Source organism: Hyperoodon ampullatus (genome assembly GCF_949752795.1).
Source record: "Hyperoodon ampullatus genome assembly, chromosome: 10".
Taxonomy (NCBI): Eukaryota; Metazoa; Chordata; class Mammalia; order Artiodactyla; family Ziphiidae; genus Hyperoodon; species Hyperoodon ampullatus.
Window position 1 is genome coordinate 74747468 of NC_136923.1, and position 20146 is coordinate 74767613.

Sequence of the window (20146 nt, forward strand, 5' to 3'; positions counted from 1 at the left end):
GGATGGAAGGAGAGACTCTGGCATCATCTTTTTATCCCTCTTAGGGAAGCCAGGGTCCCCTCCCCTGCCTGGGAACGCGCAAGGCCAGGGCACGGGGGCAAATTTGGCCTGCTTTTGGAAACACCGACAAACCCAGCCCTGGCCCCGAGCCTCTATCCCGAGTCAAACGGACAGAAAGACAGGCAACAGGTACAGGGCACGAGGACGCTGGCTCTGACCAGGAGTTTGGGGGAGCCTCGGGACACTGCTGTGCTTTGGAGAACCCCTCCACGTGCTGCACGGGCATCGTGCCCCCAGGGGCACTGCCTGGAAGATTCAGGAGTCTGGGCAGCCTTCACCTCCTCTCACCCGCTTCCGAGATGCCCAGGAGGCCACTGACATGCCTTGGCGAAGAGAAGAGAGACGTTGGTGGAGGAAGGGCCACCCAGTGGCAGCTCGTCCTCCGAGGGAAGGGCCTCCTGCCTTGGGCCTCTCCCAGCTTCGCTTCCCGGGCGCAGCCCAGGAGGGCCCAATGTCCTCAGACCATTGAAACCACTAGTTCTGTCCCCCCAGGAGACCTGGCTGTGTGTGTGTGAGTGGTTAACCCACCTCCATCCCCCAACCCGACCCTTCCTGCGGCATAGAGAGACAGGGCAGGGTCCCCGTGCCCACCCTGGAGGCAGAGAAAAGAGAAGTGTTTTATATATGGTACTTATTTAATATGCCCTTTTAATTAGAAATTAAAACAGTTAATTTAATTAAAGAGTAGGGTTTTTTTCAGTATTCTTGGTTAATATTTAATTTCAACTATTTATGAGATCCATCTCTTGCTGTCTCACTCTCTCTTATTTGTACTGGTCTTTGTGTATAAAATTCCTGTTTCCAATCTCTCTTGCTCTGATCGGTGACAGTCACTAGCTTGTCCTGAACAGATATTTAATTTTGCTAACACTCAGCTCTGCCCTCCCCTTTCCCTTGGCTCCCCACCACACATTCCTTTGAAATAAGGTTTCAATATACATCTACATACTATATATATATTTGGCAACTTGTGTTTGTGTATATATATATAATATATATATATATATATGTTTATGTATATATGATTCTGATAGACATTGCTATTCTGTTTTTTATATGTAAAAACAAAACAAGAAAAAATAGAGAATTCTACATACTAAATCTCTCTCCTTTTTTAATTTTAATATTTGTTATCATTTATTTATTGGTGCTACTGTTTATCCGTAATAATTGTGGGGGAAAAAGATATTAACATCACATCTTTGTCTCTAGTGCAGTTTTTCGAGATATTCCGTAGTACATATTTATTTTTAAACAACAACAAAGAAATACAGATATATCTTTAAAAAAAAAAGCATTTTGTATTAAAGAATTTAATTCTGATCTCAAAGCTCCTCCTGGTTTCTCCTTCTCCATTGAATCTTTGTTCCAGACTTCCTCCTGCCCCCTTTCCCTCCTCCCGTGGGAAACATGGCATTTGCCTGAGGTCTGGGAAAGGGGTTCCAAGTGTGTAGGATATGGGGTGACCCACCTCATTGTGCCGGGGGCCAGAGTCTTTCCATTCTGGCTGGGCCCGTCCTGGGGGAGCTCGTTCATCTTCTGCCATCTGTGGAAGTGGGGGAGGGAGAGATAGCTCCTTAGATAGGAGCCAAGGGCCCTGCAAGGAGTAGAGCTGCCTTCAGGAGTCATGTGATCCAGGCAATGTCCCTTGTCAGGGAAGGAACTGGCCACGTCTCTGAGCTTGTTTCCCAGAGGACAGGAGGGGGCTGGGTTTGGCTCTGGAGCCTTGGCTGCAACAGGCTGGGAATGGGAAGGGGGTGCTTGTGTGGGGCCTGTACCCTCAGGGTGTAAATTAGTTTTACATAGTAGTCCTGGAGTTCCTTGAGCCTCTGGAAGGTGGGCCCACAGTTCCACTTGCCCCTGAGGGGACTCCCTGCCCTGCCTTGCTGTGTAGGCCCAGCTCTCCTGCAGGCCTGGGGAAGGTGGAAGCTGTCTGGGTCTTTGGCATTTATGAACAGTGCTTCCAAGTCCACTTCTCTAGCCTCTTTTATTCCTTCAAACCATATTTATTGGGCCACCAGCCATCGTGCCAGGGCAAGGGATGCTGTTATGAATAAGACACAATTCCACCCCTCAAGGATCTGGTGAGGGTGGGTGAGGAGACACAGAACTATAAATCCACACATAGAAAAATACATAAATTCTGATGGGGGCATTTGATCCAGCTTGGGAGTGGGGATGGATTGGGGGTGGTAGAGTCTGGGAGGTCTGCTCATTATATTACCTTTAGGCTGCCCCTTAAAGAGTGTGAAGGGGAAGACAGAACATGGAGGGGCGGGTGGAAGGGTTGAAGCCGACTTCCCAGGCAGAAGGGGCAGTGTGAGCAAAGGCATGGAGGGAGGACTCGGGCAGGGAGTGGGGGAGGGGATGAAGGTGGGAGAGAGAGGCACGAATAGCCCTTGCCTGCCGCACCCATGGTGCCAAGAGCCTATGACCTGGGGATGAGCAGCGGTTGATGGGTTTTAAACAGGGACACCCCTGCAGGGAGGCTGTTGTAATCCTCCTGTGGGAGACACCCTGAGGAGGGTAGCGGTGACTTTGGTGGCTGATCAGGGAGGGCACCACCTGCCTCTCCTGGCCACACTGGGTGGGGGGGACAAGGGAGGCGAGGTTCCTGCCCTCGTGCAGCTTTGGTTCTAGTTAAGTGCTCATTTTCCAAGCGCTTTCCACCTGTGGCTCTTCCGCTGGTTAACACAATCCACAAGACCTGTGAGGTCGGGGCTCTTGTCATCCCAAGTGGATATTTGCCTGAGCCTCCAAGTGGCCTCCCAGATTCTTCTCTCTCCTGCATTCTCATCAGCCAGAGTGAGCCTGTTAAAATGTGAGCTGAATCATATTACCTTTTGGCTCAAAACTCTGCAGACTCCGTTTTATTCGGCGAAAGAAGCCAAAGTCCATACAATGGCCTTAAAAGGCCGTGCACCATCTGTGTTGCCTTGATCTCCCCAACTCAATGACCTCTGACCCCACCTTGGCCGCTCAGCTCCAGCCACACTGGCTTCTCTGTTCCTCGCGGGTGCGCTCCCACCTCAGGGACTTTGCACGTGCGGTCCTCTCTTCCTAGAGTCCTCTTCCCCCAGATGTGGCATGCGTGGCTCTCTCACCTTCAAGTTTTGTTACCGTCTCAGCAAGGCTGCTCGACTATTGCATTTACAATCAACACCCTGCACTCGGGGTCCTCTGCACTCGGGGTCCTCTTTTCACCATCCTTCTTTTTTTCCCATAGCAGATGCCACCATCGAACATACTCTAGAACAGGTCTGTCCAATAGAACTATGATGTGAATGAACCATGTATGTAATTTAAAGTGTTCTCTGAGCCAGAGGTTAAAAGGTAAAAAGAAACAGGTGACGTTTAATTTAATCATATATTTTACTTAACCCCAGCATATCTAAAATATCATCCCAACATCGAATCAATATAAAAATGATTAATGAGAGATTTTATGTTTTTCGGTACTAAGTCTTCAAATCTGATGTGTATTTTGCTTTTATCAAACTTCTCAATTGGGAGTAGCAACATGTCAAGTATTGCAGTATACATATGAGGCTTGTGCCTACCGTTTTGGACAGTGTAGCTTTAAAACTTACCCCTCCTCTTATTTCCCCCACTACTAGAATGCAAGCAATGTGAGGGCAGAGATTTTTATCTGTTTTGTTCAATGTTGTACATTGTATCTCCAGCTCCTAGAACGTGCCTGGGACATGCTCAATAAACATTTGTTATCTGACTGACATTGTTGAAACTGAAGCCTGGTGACTGAGGGTTTGTTTTATCCCAAGACTATGGAGGTAGGTAATGGCTGGCACTGGTGGGAGTGGTAGGTAGACAGGCTTTTTGACAGGTGGGGACTTGAGCAGGGCTGGGTGAGGAGAGGGGAACTCAGAGTCGGTGGTGGGGATGTGGAACAGAGAGGCCTCCTCCCCTGTGCCAGGCCCTGTTTCCTCCTTTTAGCCACCCTGGAGATGGGGCTCATTATTTCTACTTGGTAGATGAGGGTCAGAGAGGGTAAATAACTTGCTTGAATCGACTCACAGCCAGTAAATGGCCAAGCCAGAATTTAAACCAGCTTTCCTGACTCCGACTCCAGTGCTCTTCCCACCTCACCACAGTTGCCCCAGGCTAGGGCAGAACATCAACAAATAAAAATGAATCGTCTAGACTGAATACAAACAGGCAGAAGAAAAGTGGGACGGGGGAGGATGTGGTAGTGGCCAAACCCAGGGCTGAAATCCATATTTCCCCGAGCGTGGCAAGGCAAGAGATGTCTCCAGGGGCTGGGCTCGTCAGAAGAAGATCTGAAACCTAAGATGGAAGAGATTGCAACACGCAGCCTTGGAAGACAGAAACAGTCTTTAAATAGACTCTGGAGAAAAAGGAGGATAAAACGAACATGCTGCATCCCCCAGTTGTATAAGACCTGCTCATATACCCCCTGCAGCCTTCCCAAAGGACCTCTCAAGGCTCAGTGCCAAGCTGTCCCAGCCTTTCTCCCCTCTGTGGGACTCACACCCTCCCCTCTGGTCTGGCCACTGTTTTCCCTGGAGACATAGCGCTCCTTCTCAACTGCTCTGCCCAGCCTGAGCCCCTTTCCCCTTTTCCTAAGGGGCAACCTACCCTGGCCACAGCCCCAAAGGCCTTTGGGTACTTCTTCTCCAAGGAACCTGACAGCCTACTCTTTCCTCCTGTAAGGAGGCTGGATGGATCCATACAGAACTTGGTGATTCTGGATCAGTTTCACGCGTTAGTGCCATTGTGGTGGCCTGGGTCCAAATATGGCTGCCAGCAGCGCTTTCCACCCCTACGTCTGCATGCTGCAAGAAAAAGAGTCTACTTTTCCTCTGTTGAATCTGGGCTGGCCTTATGACTTGCTTTGACTAAGAGGATGTGGCAGAACAGATGTTCTGGGACTTTCGGGCCTCGGCCTTGAGGGAGATTGCAGTTTCCATTTTTTCCCTCTTAGCAGGCAGCTGCCATGCTGTAAGGAAGTTCAACTACCCTGCTGGAGAGAGAGGCCATGTAGAGAGAAAGAGAGGGGCTCAGGCAGCCCCCAACTGTTCCAACCACCCCAAGCTGAGGCCCCAGACATGTGAGGGAGGTCATTTTGGATTCTCTAGCCCCAGGTGAGCCACTCTTGCACAACACAAAAAGGAGGGAAGCAATCTCCTGCCCAAATGTACAGGGTTGTGAGTAAATACATGGCTGTTGTGGTTTCAGACTATGATGTTTTGGGGTAGTTGTTACTCACCAATCATATCTGAACCATCTAACTAAATGGTCATTTCTTTGGGGCTAGGACCTTTGTCCCTTCCCATCCATAAGTCTTAGCTGGATGCATAATGGTCTCAGGGGGTGGAGGGAGGTTCCAGGAAGGAAGGATATTTATAAAGCAGTCAGAGACCAGCAGCAGTCTGCCTTGGTGGGAAGACTCAGGGCAAGGGCTGACCCAGGCAGGACAAAGTATTGTCCAAATTTCTAGAATGAGGAGAGCCACTCAGTTTTATTGAAGTCTCACCAAAAGAAAGTGGGCCTCATCTATAGCATGAGGGAGAGAGGCTAGAGGCTGAGAAGAACTGGCAGAGAGAGAAGCACAAGGGATTTGGAGGAAAAGGCTATGGAATCCTGTCCTTCCCTTCCTCCCTTCCTCCCTCGCAACCTCCAGAATTTATGGAATAGCAGCCATGTGGGCTATGCCCTGGTGCAGAATGGGCTCTCACTTACCGGGGCTGGCTTTAGCACGTACCAGCCTAAAGATGGGGGCCAGACGAGATGATCTCTGGGAGGCCCCACCAGGTTGGCCTCAGAGTTCTTGGGGGAAGATAATTCAGCTGCATCCACAGGACATTATCCATCAGGACATGGGGAACAGGGGAGGGCAGGGAAGGAATCAGTGAATATTTACAATCTGCCTGGAAAGGGAAAATGCAAGGCAAAGATAGGGCCTGGCTGAGCATCTGCAGAGGAGGAGACGGGAGTGACTCCAAAGGAGGATGAGCTAGAACCGAGGGGAACAGGGATTCAAAGGAAAAGGACCCGTCAGGCCTAGGGGCCTACAGGAGGAAGACCGGGCCTGGGTCCCCTCAGGACCAGAGGACCGAGAGCTGAAACAGATTTTAAAAGGTTGCATTTGCCTTTGGGTGGTTAGTCTGTTAGTGAAGAAAGTATAAGTACTACCCTCAGGGAGCTCCCAGTCTGAGGCGGCTGACATGGTCCTTGCCTTCAGGGTGCTCCCTGCCCTCCCAGAGTTTCTAGTTTGAGGGAGGAGACAGAATCCCTGCCATCAGACATTTCTTTGTTGATTAAGATGGACACCATTCTCAGGAAGGCACTCCCTCGCCTTCATTCGGCTGCTGTAGATGTTTGGAATCATGGGATATTGGCGCCTGATGAGCCCTTTTGGGGCCTGCAACCTTCCCTCACCTCCCAGTACACGTTTGCAGTCCCCACTCGACTTTTCTCTGTATTTGTTATGAGCCAAGCGTGGCTGGGCCGTGATGTTTCCCCACGCATCCCCTGATGCTCCCTAGGTCTGGCTCCAAGTGGGGCAGATGCCAGCACGTACCTCCCTCCTGGGGCTCTGCCTGTCTCCTCTGAGAACCCCATTCTATCACCTCCTTGGGCTCCTGGGCTCCCTGTGGGGAGACTGTGTCCCCACTTCCCACCCCATTTGCAGCTGGTGCAGCCATCCGGAGGCCAGAAGTCCCCAGGAGGTGGGGTGATGGCCTTTGAGGCCAGCCCTTAGGGACCTCTCCTCAAACACCCTGCCTGCTGCCTCTGCAGAGCCTGATCTGGGCTGCCCTAAGCCCCACCAGGACTTCTGACAGATCTAGGTTGGAATCCTGGGTCTGTTGCTGGCCAAATTACTTCTCTGGGCCTCGACTTTCTCATCTCCAAAATGGGGACAATCATACCTGCCCTTGAGCTTGAGGGGAGGAAGTGATGTTGACGTGTGAAGGTACCCAGTACAGTGCCTGGTATGTAGGGTGTGCTCACAATGGTCACTATAATTAGGTTGTTATTTCTAGTGCCCACGTCAATGCCTTTTTCTTCTCTTACTTTAGTATAATTTGGTTGTTTTTCTCCCTCCTCACTTTTTAATTTTTAAACCAAAATACCATGACTGGGTTTTATACCCACCTTTGCAAGTGTACATCCTTGCTCCCCTGCTGAGGACTCGGGCAAGCCAGGCCCTCAGGAGTGTCCATCGCAGAAGCCCTCCCAGGAGGGTTCCAGGATCTCCGGGGGAAAGGTCTGTGGTACAGGTGGGGTGGGAGCAGCGCTCTGGGATGGGGCAGGGAGAAGAATGCTTTCCCCGGGACTTTGAGAGCTGTGAGCTGCCATCTCCTGGGGAGGCAGCAGGAAGATGACTTCCGGGGAAATAATTCAGAGAGGGTGTTTGCATATCTGTTTGCTTTTGGTTTCCAGAAGAAGCTCCACCTCCACCCCAGGTGTCTCTGCTTCATTCCCCATGGTTTCCCTCCCAGCTGCTCCATCCTTGCTCCTCTCTGTCCAGCTTGAGAAAGAGAGAGGATGCTGGGCCTGGATTCAGGGCCTGCTGGGCTCCTGAGTCTGGGAACCGTGGGGAGGCCAGCCCCTGGCAGACACCCTCACCGCCTCCTCTCCCCCGGAGCAAGACGCCAGGTCACAGGTCTCCTTCCGCACGAACCATCCCCACAGCTCGCACACTCACAAGTGTGACAGGGGTCACCACTCCTAGTCACGGGGCGGCCGCCTGGTTGGGTAAGGCTTCCCGGGGCTGTGGGACCCAGCTGAGCGCTCCGCCTTCTCAGGACGAGCCCCCATGGGGCTGGTGAGAGGGGGGCTGACCTGGCTGGAGCCCCATGACCCTGCGCTCCCCTCCAGGAGCTGCTGACTCCTCAGCAATAATAAACACCTCACAGCTATTAATAACCTGCTATCTGGCAGCCACAGAAGTGATAACACTGGGTCACTTCTGGCCTAGCCTGGCCTGACTGCCTGGGTTCAAATCCCGACGGGTAATTCTGGGTCCCTGATGTCCAAAACCCAAACCCTAAACACAGGCCCAACCCTGACAATTTCTAGACGTGTTTTGGGGCAAAATTACTTTTTTGAGACTCAGTTGTTGTCTATTAAACAGGTACCATGATACCTGAGGCCTGGAGAAATGTGGACGGACTGAGGGCGGTGACTGGCATGTAGCGAGTTCTCCCAAAGGGTCAGCTATCGTCGCTGTTGTGACTGGCCACAGGGTGTAGGAGAAGAGGATTTGGGATCAGACAGAGCTGGGCTGTACTTTTGACACTGATAGTGTTTTCTGGCTCTGTGACCCCGTGCAAGTCGCTTGACCTCTCTGGGCCTCATTGTCGTGGTCTCTCACATGGGCATGGTAAAATCTATCTCCCAGGTGTTACTGTGGATTAAATTAGGTAATGAATATAAAGTAATTTCTACTTAAGAGGGGCTCAATCAATAGAGTACTTGTTTAATGAATGAATGAATGGATATTAGTCACGTCACTCTGTCAGTGTCCCCAAGGGCAGGGATGGATTCTCTCGTATCAGCCTGGGTGCTCCCTAAGGATGGGGGTGCCACTCTGGGCTTGCTTCCTTGAGGCTGATCTATAGTACCCAAAGAAGGCTCAGCAGTTTAGGTAGTTTATTCCCTTGGTTGGTGTGGAATGTGGAAACAGCCAGTGTAAAAACCCACAGGGAAATAGAAACAACTTTTCCTTTCCTCCCAGTAATAAGGTGCCGGCAGGGCCGGGGATCCAGCACTTAGCTCCCCTCCTAGGTCTGGGGAAAGGGATGTTTTTGGCCACAAAGGCTATGGGAGCTCAGGGAAAGCCCTCCCGGTGAGGCCAGTGGGACCACCCCAGCCATACCCTTGGCACTGCCTGCCCCCAGTGGCCACACTAACAGCCACAAATGTGGGTGGCGTGTTGGGGGGTGCAGGGAGGAAGGAGGGCAGAAGAAACGTGAGGGTGGGGGAGAGAACTTGACTCAGGGCTGGTAAAACCCTCCCCCCACCCCAGGGCCCATGACTTTAGAGAAACGGCCTCCAGATGCCGGTGGTGTGCCAGGCCCGGCCGTTGGCGTTTGCCTAACAGGAAGTTTCCCTGAAGACCGTCTTATCTTGACTGGCCTGGTGGGGCTGCAGAGAAGGGGCAAAGGGAGCTGCTGGCTCTCGCTTGGCCACCACCACATGCCCACCCCAGAGGCCGTCCGGGGCCTTCCCCATCCCAGCCACACTTCCGGGAGCGGGTGCTGGGGGAGGCAGCTGCTCAGGCCGGGAGTGTCTGTGGGTTTCGAGGACTGCCTGCTGGAGACTGACGGGATGCCCTGATCAGTACCGGATACCTAGAGCCCTGAGTTTCTCCTGCTGTTAGTCCCAGGTGGGCCTCATGGCCCCTGGTCAACCTGATCCATTGGGTCTGAGGAGGAACAGTCCTGGAGGCGGGTTGCCAGATACAGCAAATGAAAACACAGGTTAAATTTTCACTTTCATTGTTTATCTGAAATTCAAATGTAACTGGGCATCCTATACTTAATCTGGCAACGCTGCCTGGAGGGAGTGGCCGGCCTTTCCATTCAGGCGATTCCTTCAGGTGCTTCCATGCTTCCCTTCTTCCTCCTCACCCTTCTCGCTGCTTTGCCAGAGGGGTTCCCAGTGTAGACATGGAATTCGGGCCCTCATTCTGCATATGTCTTCAATCTCTGCCTGCAGCAGAGATAGGGTCTCCCCGCTCAGATGGGGGCTCCAGGAGGGAGGGGCTTTGTGTCTCCCTCCTCAGACTGGGAGCCTCCCTTTCACCTCTCCCTCATTGCTGGGACCTTTCTGGAGGCACTGAATTCTGACCACCCCCCCAAGCCCGACCTTTACATAGGCTCAATATGGCCTTGAGCGCTGTGACCTGGGGGAGGTCTAGGGGAGCCTGCTGGTTAACAAACATCTATCTCCGGGAATCCTGCCTGCCCCCGGCCTTGTTTCTGCAGGCAGCTATCTCAAGAAGTCCCCCAGGCTCTGGAAACTTACAGAGGAAAATTTTCCCTGGGAGCCACCTGAACTCCAGCTGGGGCTCTCTCATTGACCAGCCCGGTGACCTTGGGAAGGCCTTGGTTCCCCTCTGGGCCTCAGTGTCCCCATCTGTGCAATGGCGATGGATCTAGCTTGGTGAGCTTGCAGAAGTGTTTTCCAAACTGCAACTTGTCATCTATCAATGGGTCATGAGGTCAGTGGGATGGTTTGCAACCAGCAGGATGCTTTTTCTAAAATATGAAAGAGAACAGGGTAGACAATATTCAGAGAAGCTTGCACGTAATAAGGGTAAGTACTGTTTCTTGAAACTCTTGGGGTATGTGTGTGTGCATAGGTGTTCAGGGAGTCCCATGAAGGATGTATTTTTTTCACATGGGTTATGGTAAAACAAGAATGTCGGGAAGGCAATATCTTAGAGGCTGTGACAGAAGGGTGGGATGGGCAACTGGAGACCCAGAAGAGGGTGTCTGCTACTTCTCCACCTCATGGATGCCAGCCCTGCCAGCAGCCTGCTCTCTGGGGCTCCTTTTCACTCTCTTAAGTAGAAGCCTCAGCTGGGCCTGGGCCCCCATCCCCAGAGGCCAGGCCTCTCCGGGCCAAGAGCCCTCAGGGGCTAGTCCGGTTCCTCTGCCACTCAGACAGGAGACAGTGCTGGGATCTGCAGCCTGGTGGTGCCCCGCCTGCCTGGCTCCTGTCTCTGCCCCACAGTAACACTGGGTTGGGAAACTGAAGCTCTGGCCAAGTGGAGAAACACTGCTCCCTCCCTAACTTTCCCAACTGCCCTCCACCCTGCGAGGCCTAGTGCTCATTAACCCCTTCCTGGGGGTGGGAGAGGTGGCCGTCAGCAGGAGTTGCAGGGTCTGGGTGTGTGGACACTACATATAGAGGGTGAGGAGCTAGGGACCCCATGCTGTGTGACCTGGAAAATCCCTGGCTTTCTGAAACTCTGCCCTGTCTTTCCTCTGGGGAATGTGATCTAGGTGTGACCCACATTCCTGGAATGATTTGAGGTAAAACAGGTGGAAGATGCAAAAGGCCTGGTAGATCGCTATTCAGATTGCTACATCACTGCTCATCTCTATTCCTGTGGGAGCTGTCACCCTGGGATCCAGGTCACGTATCGTAAAACAGGCAGAAAGGGGAACTGGCTCTGGTGTTGGGTCAGGATCATGCAAGAAGGGGAAGATTTGGTTTGGAAAAAAAAAGTGGAACCAAAAGCTCTTGACCTGTGGGGCTCTCAACTGAGGGGGAGACACAGCCTTACTTTCTTCAGGGAGCCCCGGTCTGAGGGGAGACGCGGCCCCGTCCTCGGGAAGCCCCAGTCTGAGGGGGAGCCCTGTGGAAGGCTCCTTCCTGGGCCTGGGGATGGCGGCTGCAGAGGGGCCCTGGAGGCCCTCAGCCAGCTTGTTTGGGAAGAGTCTGCCAGGGCATTACCATCCCTTCCCCTGCTTGCCCGTAGCCTTAGGTGTGGTGGGATCTGGAAGGTACCAGGAAGGAGTCCTCCCCCTTAGCCGTGGCCACCATCACCCTCCCAGCTCTCCCTTTGTTGGCTGACCACAGGTCTGAAATCACTTCATGAAAGTCGCCTCTTAGATTACAGACTGGAAGAGATCTTGGAGATCGGGGAGCTCCAGAATCAGAGGAGGCAACTGAGGCCTAGAAAGGGGAGGAATCCTTCCTGAGTTCACCTAGGGAGTAACAGCAGAGCCCAAGTCCCAGGCCCAGGCTCTGAGCCAGATGGAGACTCTGGGGGATGTGGGGCCACCCAGCACGAGTGCGTGTGTGTGCGTGTGCATGCATGTGTGTGTGTGTGTGTGTGTGTGTGTGTGTGTGAACTGGGGAGGGATCTGGTACGAGCCGCTCTGGGTCCTCTGTGAGCAGAGCTGTGTGTTCACACCATGTCCTCTGCCTGTGGTCTGGCCCTTCCTGTATCTCCGAACAGGGTGGAGGGAGGGGGAGGGACAGGCTGGGACCAGGGATACCAGACAGGTCTTACCATCCCCATGCCAAGTCCACTTGGCCCAGACCTCTTTAGACCAAGAGCAGAGGGCAATGAGTTACAGATGACTCAGGTGCTGGAGGCCACAGCCACGCATGGCACGTGACAACCAAGAAGATCCGGGCCTGTTCTCAGACAGACAGATGACCCAGGAGGCTGACACTGCGAGTCCCCTTTCCTGGACGACAGGAGGCTCTCATTCAGGCCTCGAACCCAGGCCCCTGTGCTGGGGATGACAAGAGGGCCCACTGGCTTTCTTTTCCTCCTGAGCCTTTAACCCACTGGCTGGCCATGTTCCTCCAGTGGGGTGGGAGCCGAGCTGGGCAGAGCCATCCCTGTTCTCCCAGAACTGTGGGGTTAGCGTCACTCTCAATGGGAAAGAGTTTTCCCAGCCACCTGGAGCTGGTGTCCAGCAGTGCGCCTCCCTGCCCTGCCCTTAGAGCACACTGTCTGCCCATGGCAGCCCTCCCTTCTTTGTCTGAGACAGGGAGTGCCAAAGACTGGCTTCTTGAGCCCAAGGCCTGGGCTGCAGGATGAGACAGTCTGGGGTGTGGACAGTGTCCTGGGTTTGACTCTTACTATGTGACCTAGAGCTGCATGATTTTTTCTCAGGGCCTCCGTCTCACCCTCTGTACCATGAGGGGTTGTGTTTGAAAGCTTGGTGGTTCCTCTTAGCTTCTGCCCTGTCGGGGCTTGAAGGCCGGACTGAGGCCAGGGCCCAAAAGATGCCCCCCACCCCATGCCTGAGGTGGGGGCCTGGGGAGGGGCTGGGAAGTCCTGGCCTGGCAGGCACATGCCCCAGGGTCCCTGTGCACCCGAGACACTCTGATGATTACAGGGTGAGCGGCCAGCACCAGACGTTGTAATCTGCTGCCCTCCCTTCTGCCAAGGGCCTGCTACAGGGTTTCCTTCTGCTTTTTACAACTGTCTTCTAAGAACTGTGGGAAGGAAGAGGCCCTTATCTCCATGGGGTAAAGCTGAAAACAAAAAGAGGTGAGAGGAAGGAGGGTCAGCAACGGGATGGGAGAGAGAGGGAGGGAGGGAAAGAGGATGAGGGGGCAGAAAGGAGAGGGAGGGGTAGTTGGACCACAGAAGGCTTTTCGCTGGTTGACAGGCTGAGGAAGAGGAGGGGATAGAAGGGGTGGCGTGTCCACGCTCTACCCCTCAGCCCCCAGCTTAGATGCTCCTCCTCAGAGAGACCTCCCTGACCTCATTAGCTAATAAAGAAATAAATAACACACACACACCCCCGCCCCAATCACTGTCTATCAATTACACCATTTAATGTGGAAAGTGTGCGTCAAAGCCCTGCAATGGCTCTTCATTTTCCTCAGAGTAAAAACCAAATACCTCACCATGGCCTTCAAGGTCCTACATGACCCTTCCCAACCTGGTTGCCTCCCTGACTCCACCTTCAGTTCCTCTCCTCCTCACTGCCTTAACCCCACTGGCCTCCTTGCTATTCTTCAAACATATCAGGCCTGCTCCTGGCCCAGGATTTTGCACAGCTTTTCTCCTCTGCCTGGAATAGTCTTTCTCCAGATATCTGCAGGACTCCCTACCTCACCTTCTTCAAGTTTTTGCTCAGACATCACCTTCTCATGGAGGCCTACCCTGAGTGTCTTATTTAAAAGGGCAACATGCTCCCCACACCCTCATCTCTCTTACTCTACTCTTTCTTCTAAGCACAACCACTTTCTAATTTTCTCACATTATAAAATGGCATTCATTCGTTATGTGCCTTGTTTATTGTCTCTCTCCCCTGCTAGGGTTTAAGTCCCACAAGGACAGGTATCTTTGTTTTGATCGCTGCCGTATCTTAAGTTCCTGGAACAGCACCCAAAACATCACAGGTGTTCAATTTGTCGAGTGAGTGAACAGCACCCATCCCTGTTGGAGAGATTTTGTCTTTCTCCATCTCTACTACTTACCTACTCCCCACGCCCCCATGCATTGGTGCCCTCCCAGCACATGCTTGGCAAAGAATAGGCACTTGGTAAATATTTGTCAGCTACATGGAAGGGACTTGAGGCAGAGCCTCGGGAGAGTGAGAGGCAGGGCCAGGAACAGGCTCCTAAAGGGGGGGTTCTGGAGGGAGAGGGTGGTAGGGGGTTCACTGGTCGCTTCAAGACCCCTTAAGATCCCCCATCCTGAGTAGGAGATGTGTTCTTCCAGGCTTGTCTCTCACACACACACTCTCCAGGGTCATCACACATCAGCGTACAGAGCAGAAGGGAAAGGAGGGCTGGAAACCCTACATCTAGGTGGATGGTGGTGGCAGCAGCAGGCTTAACCCCTGGGGGCTTTCTAGAGGAGGTCGCCTGGTGCTAGACCAGCCAGGAGGGAAGACATCTGACAGCTTCAGTCAGAAGGAAAGAAGGATCACATGGAAGAGGGACTGGGATTGGGGAGAAAGAGGAAGGATGTGGCTGAGGTCAGCAGAGGCCCAGGAGAGAGGCCGGGATGAGCCTGGGCCTGAGACGGTGGCTGGGTAAGGCTGTGGGTTTGGGGGTTCAGTGGGGCGTTGAGGGATACACAGTTGGAAGAGGCTGAGTTTCCCAACTAGAATCCCTGGAGGAAGGAATTTGCCGGGTCTTTCTCTGGGGTTTGCAGTGATAGGCACAGGGGCAGTGGTCAGTGGAACCCTGTAATCCGGGAGGCTTCCAGTGGGAGCTCTGGCTGCAGGGCCCATGCCCATGTTTCCCTCAGAACGTGGTACCCAGAGTGTGGTTTTGTATATGATTCCAGCTGATACTTTTTTTCCAATAAAAAGGAACTCTTATTTTTTAAAAAAAGTCAAAATCCAATGATCACTGTTCCCATAATATGAAGATGGGATGAGAGAGTGAGCAAGAGTTAAAGAACCACAAACACTGGGCACGAGGCCTCCCTGCCAACCCCACTGTCCCTGACCGCTCTCCTTTGGCCCCAGGGGAGAAGCCTGGCCGTCTGCCTCACTGTGTGGAAAACCCAGAAGGAAAGCAATTTTGAAATTCTACTCATGATTGATACATTTCTGGACATTTTTGGCCATTGTCAGAGCCCGGCCTCTGCTTCTCCCATCTGTCACAACCTCGTCTGAATTTTTTAAAAGGCTCTATCTTTTGTTGTCACGTGGACACACTGTTATAAAGCACATTCAAACGGGACAGGTTGTTTTGTTTTTGTTTCTTTTTCTGAATTTTTGAATTTTATTTATTTTTTATACAGCAGGTTCTTATTAGTTATTTCATACATATTAGTGTATATATGTTAATCCCAATCTCCCAATTCACACACCCCCACCACCCCACCTGCCACTTTCCCTCCTTGGTGTCCATACGTTTTTTCTCTACATCTGCAAACACGACAGGTTTTGTGAGCAAAGGACATTGAGCTTTTTCCCAGGTCTACAACTCATAACCCTTGGTTCCCTTGGAACCTCATTCTGTACCTGTAAATGGTGCCTCCATCACCACCATTGCCCAGGCCTGAAGCCTGGCATTCATATTTGATCAGCGCTTTTGCTTTATCTCCCACATCCAAATCCATCAGCAATCCTGGGGCCTGTTCTACTTCAAAACTATTTCCATCCCTTGCTCGCCCTTTCCCACCATCTGGCCTGGGCTCCATGGCTTTCTTGGTCCCCCTCCAGCCCCTCCAATTCTTGCCCCTCCCAGCAGCCAGGATGAGCTTTGACACCACACACATGGCATCATGCTGTCTCTGCTTAAAGCCTCCCTGTGCACCATAAAGCCTGTCCTCTTCATCTGCCTCCTGACAACCTCCCCGAGAGGGCCCCTCACCCCCTGCACACACTGACCTTCTCTGTTCCTGAACATATCAGATTCGTGTCCACCTTAGGGACTTTGCTCTTGCTGTTCCTTCCTTCTGGAACATTCTGGTTCCACACCTTTGTGTGGATGCCTTCTCCTCACCTTTCGGGATGCAGATGAATGTCACCTCCTCCGAGAGGCCTTCCTTGAACACCTCTCCTCCCACAATGTGTAAATTACATCGCTGAGCTGTTCGACTCTCACCGTATTTACTTTCTCTATAGCATTTATCTCTAGTTGAATTAATTTGATGTGTTTACTTGTTTATCATCTTTGTCCCTCTCTAGGAGTCCAGGAAAGCAGGAACCTTGTCCAGGTGATTTACCACTGTATGTTCATGTCTAGTGCTTGGGGTTCGATACATATTTGTCGAATGGATGAATGCTCCAACTCTGCCTTTGCTGAACTTCTAGAGATTTTGCAAGCTCTCTTACACAATCAGGAGCCTGGTAACCTGTTTGCACTCTCATTCCAAGGATTTTAGGCCTGCTTGGCCAATCAAGTTACAACTCATCAATTCTTGGCTGCCCCACCCCTGCCAGCAGGGCACAGAACCCAAAGTAGGTCCTTGGCGCCTGCTCGTGGGACTGAGTTGGTTAAGGCAGCCTGGCCCCTGTACCGATTATCTGGGTGACTTCAAGCAAGTCGGTATACATGCTGTTGTCTGTAGTCCTCACTGGAGAGATAAAGAGGTTTGCACAGATGGTCTCTAAGATTCGGCTTGAATTTCAAGGACCAGAATTGACCAGTTCAGGAGGTTTTAGTGGATTGAGAGGGAATGAATGGGTTGGGGTAAGGGACATGGTGATGAGCGATTTGGAGGGGGGCTCAGGCAGGACTTTCTTCCCGGGGCCTTGAGGATCAGCTTTAGAGGACCCTTGGGTGAGGTTTGCTCCCCAAAGTTCAGGATTTGTCCCTTGTCATTTTCTGCTTCCCTGGGGGCTGTGACAGCCTCTCTTTGTTCTGCTCTGTAATAGAGCAAGGATCTCCAATCTGGGGAAGTGAACCCCCTGTAACTGCCTGCACAGAGTTGGGGGTATGTCGATGAATGCCTTTTGGGGAGAGAAAGTCCTTGCTTTCATTGCTTTCTCTAAGGAACTTGTGCCCCTAAAGTTTAGGAACCCATGTTTAGAAGACCAGGTTGAACTAAGAAGATGAATCACAGGAGAAAGAGGGGGAGGGGAGAATAGCCAGTCCTTCGGTTTTTTCAGGTCTTTTCTGGACCTCAGTTTCTTCATCAGTCACATTAGAAGTTTGGGTGAACTCTAGTTACATCCAGCCTTTAGAACAATAATGCCTAATTTTATTTCACATACTTTCTCTCATTTACTCTTTCCAAAAGCCCTGGGAAGGGGTTTCCTGTCAGCATCCCCATTTTCCAGATGATAAAACCAAGGTTTGGTGAGGTTTGGTAACTTGCCCAAGGTCACACAGCCTGTGAGGGTCAGAGTGGGTCCCAGATCTGGCTGCTGGCTGAGAAATTTCAGGGCTTCCTTGCACTGCCCAGGAGGGTTGCATACAGTAAGCTCTCTAGGGTTCCCACCGGCCAGTCTGGGCCAAGGGGAGTGAAGAGAGGGGAGAAGAGGAGGAGGTGGTCACGCCCGGGGAGGGGGGGAATCCTCAGCTCCTTCCAGTGAATCCAGAAGGCCTCCTGGAGAAAGTGGTGCTTAGGGGAACTGAGCTGTGGAGTGGGGAAAGGGAGGAATGCCCAGGCAGCCAAAAGCATCCTTTCTGGTGGGTTCTCAGGTATTTATGGCCTCTTTGGATGTCTGGAATGCAGGTGTGGGTTTGCTATCGGACTTTGGGCTCTGCTGCAGGCCTGAGGCTGGGGAGATTTTTTGGAATGTGCCCCTTGCCTTCCAGAGCCACCTTTGACCTCACCTGCTGTTTACCATCCTCTTCCTCCCCCTCTGTCTGCCTTGGCAGCCTGAGCCAGTGCCAGGAAATTGTTGGTCAAAGGTGGGGTCACCAAGAGCCTGGAGAAACAGGAGGTCCTCATTATCCTCATTTACCTGCCAGGTACCTGTTGCCTTACAAGGTTCCTCCCGCCCCTTCTCATTACCTGCGTCTCCTGCTCCCTTTGAAGCTCAGATCCACTGGGCAGATTTTGGTGGGGATTTCTTCACAGTTGACCTTCCCAAGAGGCTCCCCATTCCCCCAGTTTCGGGTACATGGTCTATCTATCTCAGGTCATATCTCAGACTGTGTGGTCATCTGAGTTTAGATGCCAGCTTCCCGGTGAGGCTGTAAGCTCCTTGAGGTAAAGGCTATGCTCATTTGCTATTGTATCATCAGGGCCTGGCTATTAACTATGTCTGTTTCAATGGTTGGATGAATGGATGAATGAGACTCATGTCCTGGGTCTGTACTGTAGTTCCAAACTCACTTCCTCTGGGAAGCCTCCTGGCATTTCTTCCACCCTGTTCTATCACCCTCCCATTCCTACCTTTGGTCTATCTATCCCATCCTGACTTCTCCTTGCTGTTGCTCTCAGATTATTTCAGAGGGGTGCATTTGACCACAAGTGAGCTCTGCAAAGGCAGAGATCATGTCTTCTGATTCTCCCATGTGGCCCCTAATGGATGCTCACCAACTAAGTGGCCTGTAGAATCTGGTCAAGAGTTGGGCCAGGAAGCTCAGATTATTTCTCAAGCTCACTTAGCTTTTTGATGAAAGAGCTTGGGCCCAGCCTGGCCCAACCTGCACATCATCACTCAGATCTGGGGCTCCCCCTGCATGCAGTGCTGATATTTTAAAACCATTGACATTTATTCATTTATTCACTCAAAAGATATTTGCCCAGGGCCCTTGATGCGCCAGGCACTGGGCTTACTCTGGCTCTCAGAGTCAGAGGTGATACAGTTCCCGGCCTCAAGGAGGTACAAAGCATTCACGGAGGTGAGATATTGACCAGAGCAGTGCCTCAGCTTTGGGGCCGAATGCTGGGGCTGTCAGAGAAAGTTTCCCTGAAGAAGTCTGAAAGATTCTCACACAGCCATACATCTGGTGTAAGCCATTTAAGAGAGCTTTTGCCCATCTTGTTTAGCCCAAGATATGCCTGTGACCCACCTGTGGTCCTGGTTCACAGGGAAGAGGAGGGTGGAGGCCACCCCCTGCATCAGCACCACCTGCTCCATCATCGCCATTCGAGGGCTGCAGAGCCACGGCCACTGGCTGGCAATGAGAAGGCCCAACGCCTGCAGGCAGACACACTGGACTCAGAGATGGGCAGAGACACTCCCGAGGCCTCTGATGGCTCAGGGCAGAGCTGGGTCCAGAACCCAAGTGTCCTGGCTCCTCCCCAATAGATCACCACCTGCCCTTGTCTTCGCTAGGCCAGTGCCTTTGCTGGGTTGGCACCTTGGGCTCTGGGCTGGGTGCTGGGCACAGATGGGTGACCCTAACCAGGGCTCCCCTTCTCGCACAGTGACAGATGGACATCGAAAGGATGATCCAGGCTGAGACACCTATTGGAAGAAGGTGGGGTATGAACCAAGCCTCACAATTCAGACAGAAGGATGCCCATCTTCAAGAGTATGACTCCTGGAGACCTGAGTGCACAGCCTGGCTCCATTATTCACTGGCAGGGCAAGCTTATCAGGGGGAGAGAGAGGGAAAGGGAAAGGGGCCAGGAAAAGCTGCTCTCCAGGCTGGACTGCCCGGCTGTGGGCCTGCCTGGGCAGGCTGCACGTAGCTCCCAGGCCTTGTTTTCTACAGCTGCCTCAGGGCACAAAGTCCAGTGGGGTGATTTTGTCATCTCTTCCCAGGGCAGCCTTAAAGGGCCAGCACTTCTCCCTGAGGTTAATGATTACCTGTTGGGTCACCAACAGACTCAGATGTCAATGTGTGTGGGGTTGAGTAGGAGGTGGGGACCGAGGGGTGGCCCAGGGCGGGGCTAAGAAGAGACCCAAAGAGGAAGATGATGGCTCCTTTGAATACCTCCTCTTGGGGCTGCTTCCTCTCCTGTCTGGCCATGGGCCATGAGGAGGGACGTGGGTCTTTAAGGGCAAACAGCCCAGGGAACTTGTGAGCCCCAAAGGGAGGGTAAAGTCCAGGGTGCTGCCCCTCGGCACTGACAGGAGAGCAATTTTTTGGGAGAGGAAAAAACATGCCAGGCTTGGGATTCCCATAGGTGGGAGGGGGCTCCTAGCCAAACCGAAGGGAGGGGCATGTCTGGGACTTAGGAGGTCAGGCCTTAGCTGGGCAGGCCCCTGGGCCCCTCACCCTCACCCTCAGACACGTGAAGGTGCCCCAG